This window comes from Henckelia pumila, chromosome 1, assembly GCF_033568475.1.
Source record: "Henckelia pumila isolate YLH828 chromosome 1, ASM3356847v2, whole genome shotgun sequence".
Lineage (NCBI taxonomy): Eukaryota > Viridiplantae > Streptophyta > Magnoliopsida > Lamiales > Gesneriaceae > Henckelia > Henckelia pumila.
In genome coordinates, this window is record NC_133120.1 from 56,237,240 (window position 1) to 56,245,768 (window position 8,529).

General features: G+C 36.1%; 1 non-coding gene across 1 annotated transcript; it reads left to right on the forward strand.

Annotated features, from left to right (window-relative positions):
* The first annotated feature begins 2,102 nt into the window (after nucleotides 1–2,102).
* Nucleotides 2,103–2,213, forward strand: LOC140876849 (small nucleolar RNA R71). The gene has a single exon (XR_012149081.1). It is a non-coding gene; the product is annotated as a small nucleolar RNA R71 (small nucleolar RNA).
* The last annotated feature ends 6,316 nt before the right edge of the window (nucleotides 2,214–8,529 follow it).

An 8,529-nucleotide genomic window follows, 5' to 3' on the forward strand; every position in this document is an offset into this window, starting at 1 on the left:
TCTAATAGTTTTAAAACTTCATTTTTAACAACTTCTTTCATGTGTGGATTTAATCTTCTTTGTGGTTGTTGATATGTTTTAGCATTTTCTTCCAAGTGAATTCTATGTGTGCAGATTAAAGGATTTATACCTTTTATATCTTGCAAAGTCCATCCAATTGCATTTTTGTGTTTTTTAAGTAGTGTTATTACATCTTCTTCTTGTTTTGGTAAGAGGGTAGAAGATATTACAATAGGATATGTTTGATTTTCACCAAGAAAAGCATATTTTAGTTCTATTGGCAAGGGTTTTAATTCAAGTTTTGGATGATCATTTTCTTTTACTTCTTCAAGTTCATTAATTTCTTCAAATAACTTTGATTTAAAAACATTTTTTGAATCAAAACTTTCCACTAAACAAACTTCAGATTGTTGATTTAAGTTTTCTTGGTGTATATTTTCTTCCACAATTGTTTCTATTGCATTATCATCTTCATCTTCATTAATACTTGGTTGTTTACATAAATTGAACACATTAAGTTCTAAAGTCATATTTCCAAAAGACAATTTCATTATTCCATTTCGACAATTAATTAAAGCATTTGAAGTTGCTAGAAATGGACGTCCCAATATTACTGGAATTTCGTTATGTACTTCTATTGGTTGTGTATCCAAGACAATAAAATCCACAGGATATATGAATTTATCGACTTGAACTAACACATCTTCTACGATACCTCTAGGTATTTTGATTGACATATCGGCTAGTAAAAGAGTGACAGATGTAGGTTTTAAATCTCCCAACTTAAGCTTTTCATAAACTGAATAAGGAATTAAATTCACACTTGCTCCCAAATCTAACAAAGCTTTTTTAATTTTATTTTTTCCAATAATACATGAAATTGTTGGACAACCGGGATCTTTATATTTCAAGGTAGAATTATTTTGAATAATAGAGCTTACTTGCTCCGTTAAGAATGCTTTCTTCTTTACATGCAATTGTCTTTTCACAGTACATAAATCTTTTAAAAACTTTGCATAAGAAGGCACTTGTTTAATAGCATCTAATAATGGAATATTTATTTTTACTTGTTTAAAAACTTCATAAATATCAGAATCATTTTTTTGTTTTTTATTATTTACTAATGCATGAGGAAAAGGAACATGTTTATTTATTTTATCATCAATTTTCTTATTTTTAGGACTCAAAGCATCATCTTTCTCAAAAGTATCAGGATTTGAATCCTTACTCTTTGAGTTTAATTGATCTTTGTTTTCATCACTATATGGATCATTAACTATTTTACCACTTCTAAGAGTAATAACAGATTTTACTTGATCAAATTTTTCTTGATTTTGATTTTTAGGATTAGGTTGTGGTTGAGATGGAAATTTTCCTTTTTCATGAATATTAAGTGCAGATGCAAATTTTGCAAGAGTTTCTTTCAAATCATTCATAGATTGAATGTTTTGAATATTGATAGACTCTTGCTTTTGAATGTATGCATGAATTTCATCTTCAAAATTTTTCTTGGAGGTGGGATATAAGGAGCATAACCTTGATGATTTTGGTTATTTTGAAAAGGTTGTTGTGAAGGTTGTACATTATTATCGTTCCTCCAACTAAAATTGGGATGATTTCTCCAACCAGGATTGTATGTTTGTGAAAAAGGATCTAATGTTGGTTTTTTAAAATTGTTAACATAATTGGCTTGTTCATGGAGACATTCTTTAAATGAAGGCAAAGTAGGACAATTTTTTGTAAGATGATCATGTGTGTCACATATATGACAAACAATTTCTTGAACACTTTTTAATTGATCACTCTTTTTCATTTCTAATGAATCGATTTTTCTTGCTAAAGATGCAAGTTTAGCTTGAACATCTACATCATCTTTAAGATGATAAATACCACCTCCATTTGTTGAATTATTGGTTTTACTTGGTGGTTCAATTGAGCCTATATTATCCCAATTTTGAGCATTTTCTGCTAATGACTCCAAATATTCCATAGCTTCATTTGGGTTTTTATCTTCAAAAGTTCCATTACACATGAATTCTATCATTTGCCTATCTTTAGGTATTAAACCTTCATAAAAGTGAGAAACTATTCTCCATATTTCAAAACCATGATGTGGGCATGTATTAAGTAACTCTTTATATCTATCCCAACATTGATAAAATGTTTCCCCTTGTTTTTGAGAAAAAGTTGTAATTTGTCTTTTAAAAGAGTTTGTTCTATGGGAAGGAAAAACTTTTTTAGAAATTGTTGTTGCATTTCTTCCCATGATCTTATTGAACTTGATCTCAAATTTTGCAACCATGTTTTAGCTTTATCTTTTAAGGAAAAAGGGAAAAGCTTTAATCGAACAGTATCCATGCTACAATTTTGATCATTATAAGTGTTGCAAACCTCCTCAAATTCTCTTAAATGCAAATATGGATTTTCAGAATCTAAGCCATGAAAATTTGGTAAAAGTTGAATGACTTGTGGCTTAAAATTGAAATTAGATGCATCAGGAGGAAAACTAAACAAGATGGTGTACTAGTTCTTATTGGATTCATATGGTGCCTAAGTGTTCTTGGTTGTTCATGTTCTTGATGATGATTATTATTATTATCATCTTGATTATTAGAATTATCGTCCATGTTTAAAATATTTTCAGTTACTCGAACAAGTCTACCACTTTGTTTACGACTCCAAACAATCATACAATAAAAAACAACATACTATTTACATAATAACAAAATTAAACTTAATTTATACCTCCCCGGCAACGGCGCCAAAAACTTGCTACAACTTAAATTGTAATTCACCCAAGTGTAGGTTGTCTGCAAGTAATATACTCGTGAGTACGAGATCGATCCACGGAGAGGATGTTGTAAGTTTAATTTTAGCAATAATATATTATAGATGAAAATATTATTATAAAACTTCAAATACACAAATTATAAAATTGTCAAGGTTTCAAAGGTTCATTGTTGGTTTATTTAAGATTGCTTAATAAAAATAAATAAAAGAAACTAAAATAAAAATAAACATAAAAGAACAATGAAATATTTAAAACAAGTATATCATATAATATAGTTCCCACTATATTAATATCAACCGATATTTAATACATGGTACCCATAATATATATATAAATGCATAAATATAAATTGACATAAAAGTAAATGTTAGATCAAATCACAATATTTTATTTAGAACATCCGGCAGAGCCACGCTATCGTCTAAATAAAATATATGACTTTATGTTAGATGCGATAAAGTAAATGTTAGTTGCGGAAAAGTAAAAGTTAGATGCGAGAAAGTAAATGTTAGTTGCGGAAAAGTAAATGTTAGTTGCGATAAAGTAAAAGTTAGATGCGAGAAAGTAAATGTTAGTTCAAATCACAATATATTATTTAGAACAACCGACAGTGTCGCGCTATCGTCTAAATAATATATTGACTTTATTATAAATAGATACATATATTTTAGTATATAATTATTGTAGTATTTATTGTATCATATTTGACAACAAATCAAGGTAACCACATTCAAGGTACCAAGCATTTGATGTAAATAGATAACAACAAATCATCCAAAATTATACCTACAAATAAAGATCAATTAGTAAAAATAAAAATAGAAAAGAAAAGAATATACAAAATATAGACAATCTTACTTGACCAACAATGAAACCTTTTCACCTTGACATAAAAAGATTTAGCTTTCCATGAACATGAAACTCAAGAATAAAGATAAAAGAAATTTCATACTTGAACTTGAGAAACTTGCACACTCAAACTTTTATTCTCACACACACAATATTTATTTTACAAATGAAGAATTCTCTACACTCTTACACACTACAAAGCTTATACAACACATCTATTTATAGGCCAAATGAGAGCAAGAGTCCAAGGCTCATTAAATGTGAAATAGTAAAGTTGGTGGGTGCTTGTCTCCTTGAATGTCAATACCATGACCCAACTTTAATTGGCATGTTTGATGCCTTAGACCACCGATTCAGCCTTTCTTTTCAACATAGAACACGTAGGATATTTTGTGTAGATGTGTTTGGACAACTCATTCACCCCTTTTGGATAACATATGAAATACTTATGATATTTTTACTCCAAGCTGGTCATAGTAAAAGTAAATCTATCTCCATTTTGATGTTTGATTATTTTGATCATCTTAATGAAGTTTTTGGAATTTCTTGTCTTCTACAAAGTTGAAGATGCCTCTTTTGTGATTCTACAGGTTTTGAGATTACTCCATTATGACCTCTGTAGCTTGAGTAATTTTATTTTTACCAAACCTGCGTAAACCGTAAAATACAACATTTTAGTAAAACATTTAAATATAAACACATAACACTAAAATAATACAACTTCATAATTTTAATTAAACTTAAATTTTAAAACACACTTTTTAACATATAAATAATTACAAATTTTAAGTTTCATCACTTCTCTCAGCTAGCTCGACCGTTGACGCAGCTTACCCTCAAGGGTGTTGATTTCGAGTGGTCCTCCGAGTGTGAGGAGAATTTCTGTGAGCTTCGACGGCGGTTGACTTCTGCGCCGGTGTTGGCATTACCATCAGGATCTGGAGGGTATGTGGTATACACTGATGCTTCTCTTCAGGGGTTAGGTTGTGTCCTGACTCAGAATGGGCATGTGATTGCATACGCTTCTAGACAGCTGAAGCTTCACGAGGACAACTATCCAGTTCATGATTTGGAATTGGCAGCCATTGTGTTCGCTTTGAAGATCTGGCGTCATTATCTGTATGGCGAGAAATTTAAGATCTTCACCGACCACAAGAGTCTCAAATATTTGTTCACTCAGGCGGAATTGAACATGAGGCCGAGACGTTGGATGGATTTGCTTAAGGACTATGATTGCAAGATTAAGTACCATCCGAGAGCTGCTAATCTCACCGCTGATGCTTTGAGTCGCAAGGTGCAACTATCCGCACTGCAGACTTGTTCGATGTCTAGTACGATCAGTGACTGTTGTACTTCGGGGTATACCTTCAAGCATAAGAAAGGTATGCAGAGTATCCAGATGTTTGCGATATTATCTGAGCCAGCTTTGTATTCGCGGATTCGAGATGCTCAGATGTCTGACTCAAAGACCCAAAGTTTGGCTCATCTAGCTAACGAGGGTAGCTCGTCTGGATTTCACTATCAATCAGATGGTTTTCTGTGTTTGTCTGGTAGACTTGTGGTTCCGCAGGATGAAGAATTGCGAGATGAGATCTTGTCTCAGGCACATCGCACCAAGTTGAGTATTCATCCGGGAAGCAACAAGATGTACAAGGATCTACGTACTCAGTTTTGGTGGAAGGGGATGAAACACAGCGTGTATCAGTATGTTTCGAGATGTTTGGTGTGTCAACAAGTCAAGGCAGAACACCGACGACCTGGAGGTTTGCTTCACAGTCTGCCTATTCCTGAGTGGAAATGGGAGTTTATCACGATGGATTTTGTGACTCATTTGTCGATGTCCTCGAGGAATTGTGATGCTATCTGGGTTGTGGTGGACCGACTCACCAAGTCAGCGCATTTCATTGCTTATAGTCGAGAGTACTCTGTGGATCGCATGGCACAGTTGTATGTTCACGAGATCGTTCGACTTCATGAAGTGTCTGTGAGCATTGTCAACGATCGAGACCCCAGGTTCACTTCTAGGTTCTGGGGGAGTGTTCAGCGTGCGATGGGTACTACTCTCAGTTTGAGTACTGCCTATAATCCGGAGACAGATGGTCAGTCAGAGCGCACTATCCGTACTTTGGAGATATGCTTCGAGCTTGCACTATGGACTTTGGTATAGCCTGGCAGGATCATTTTCCATTAATTGAGTTCGCGTACAACAACAGCTATCATACTAGCATTGGGATGGAACCTTTTGAGGCGTTGTATGGGCGACGTTGTCGTACTCCACTCTTCTGGGAAGAAGTGGGGAAGAGACAGGCTGAGGGATCGGAGATTATCCAGCAGGCAGTAGATATTATTGATCAGCTCAAGAAACGGATTAAGACTGCACAGGATCGTCAGGCCTGCTATGCTAACACTAAGCGTAGGCCTTTGCAGTTTGATGTTGGGGAGAAAGTGCTTTTGAGGGTGTCACCTTTCCGCAAGATTCTCAGATTTGGACTTAAGGGCAAGTTGTCTCCCAGATTTATCGGTCCGTTTGAGATCTTGGAGAGCCTTGGCGATTTGTCTTATCGTTTGACTTTGCCACCATATCTGTCCAGTATTCACAACGTGTTCCACGTATCTCTGTTGCGACGATATGTGGCAGATCCGTCTCATATTCTGCAGCGGTCTGAAGTTCAAGTGGATAAGGATTTGACTTATGTTGAAAGACCTATTCGTATCCTGGATCACAAGGATAAGGTCTTGCGGAACAAAGTCATTCCTTTGGTTTTAGTTCAGTGGCAGCGCCGAGGCGCTGAGGAAGCTACTTGGGAACTTGAGGACAGGATGCGTACAGAACATCCTGAGTTATTTTGATTTCATTTTCGATTTGTATTCAGATGTAAACGTTTGATTTGAATAAAAATTTTTTGGATTTTTGTTTTACATTCGGTACTTAAGATCGGATTTCGAGGATGAAATATCTTAAGTGGGGGAGAATGTAGTGACCCATATCCAGAATTAATGATTTATGAGTAATTAATAATACGATCATGTTTAGATGTAATAAAACATGATTAAGGGAGTCCCAGATGGATTAACAGAGTTCGGAAATGGATTCATAACGCTCAAAAATTGTTCGAGGGTCGTCGAGTTTGGAGGCTTCGAAGTCAAGGTTCGAAAGGTCCGAAGTCAGGGTTCAGACGATCCGAAGAGTGGTTCGGACGCTCCGAACTTGCTGCCGACAGTCGTCGTGGATGACATCATTTTGCTGACATAAACAATGACGTATTATTGGGTTCGGACGATCCGAAGTCCAGTTTGAACAATCCGAACGTGTTCGGAGGGCCCGAAATTCGTAAATAGGGGGTGCCGAGCCTCATTTTAAGACGCACCAATCACCTCTTCTCTCTCGATTCCTTAGCCTTCTAACTCAGATCTAGGGAATTCTAGGTGTCCCATCGAGAATCCAAAAGTGGCATAGCGATCCAGGCGTCGTAGCGGAGCTGTAGCCTAGTTTTGAGGCAATCGACAGCAAAGGGCTAACGACGGACAAAGGTATAGCTTTTGCTTTCTAAAAATATTTAGGAGTATGCTTTAGCTTAGTTAAGGCTTTTAGAGCGCTTTAATGATAGAAGTATCATTTGGCAGTGTAGCGCGGATTATAGGCGTGGACCTAGGGCTGATAGCACTTGCCTAGTATTTGAGGTACGAAAGTACTGTTCGAGATATCTTGACTGAGTATGCATGTATTATGTGACTGCATGATTTATATGTCATTGATTTATGCTGCATACATTTGCATATTGAGCTATCTCGTTCGAGATGTCTATAGTAGGGTTTTACCCTATCCTGTTAGTGGTTGTACTTCCATCGATTTGGGTCCGGCATATCCACTGGTATTTTGGTATGGGAGCCACCTCCTGAAGCGATGGCACAACGTGCTACATACCAGGGCCCGGTCTATCTTTGTTCTCTGATCCTTGACCTCGAGTTTATAGGGAGTTCACTTTGCATCCATGTATACTCATACTCTCGTGCTGAGCGTTTTATGCTCATCTTTCGTACTTTGTGTTTTTGGACACCCTATTCCATGGGGCAGATTTGCGATTGGACGAGGCGGGTGGATCCAAGAGGGGCTAGGCAGTGGTTGATCAGCTGGAGCTTCGTTTAGGTTTTTATTCTGTTGTTTTGGGTTTATAAAGCTATTCGATTTGGTTGTATATTATTTTGGATATTTACAGATTCATTTTCTTGGGATTGTATAAATGTTATGGTTTCCGCAATTGAATTCTGATTTCTGTTTAATTAAGTTAATTGCATTCCTAAGTTCTGTTTAGTAGGTGATCCGGGTAAGGGTCACTACAGTACTAATTGTCCGATCTGACTGCCCATCAGTCTCCGGATGATATGCAGACTTAAACTCAGAGTTGTACCCAACGGCTGCTGAAAACTACCCCCGAAACGTGAGGTAAATCGCGAGTCTCTATCACTGACTATGCTTACTGGAATCCCATGCAATCGCACTAACTCCTGGATATATAAGTGTGCCATGCGATCATAAGAATACTCCCGGTTGTAAGGAATAAAGTGTGCTGATTTTGTCAAACGGTCAACAAAGACCCAGATAGCATCACACTGACGTGAAGTCATAGGCAGAATTTGGTTCGCAAGTCTTTATACATTTTCATTCTTCCAGGGTGAACTGACAATCGACTCCTGTGAGCTTGTGATAAAATATCATTCCTGATCTCCGCTACATCAGGTACAACCACCTGATTCGATAAGAATAATAAACCATCTGCTTGAAAATAAATCCAGATGTATTAACTCCATTGGCTAGACGTGCCAATCGCTGAGTCTTAATGATAGTCGTGTTTTGTTTGCATATTTTAATGTTATTTTGTTAGTAGTTT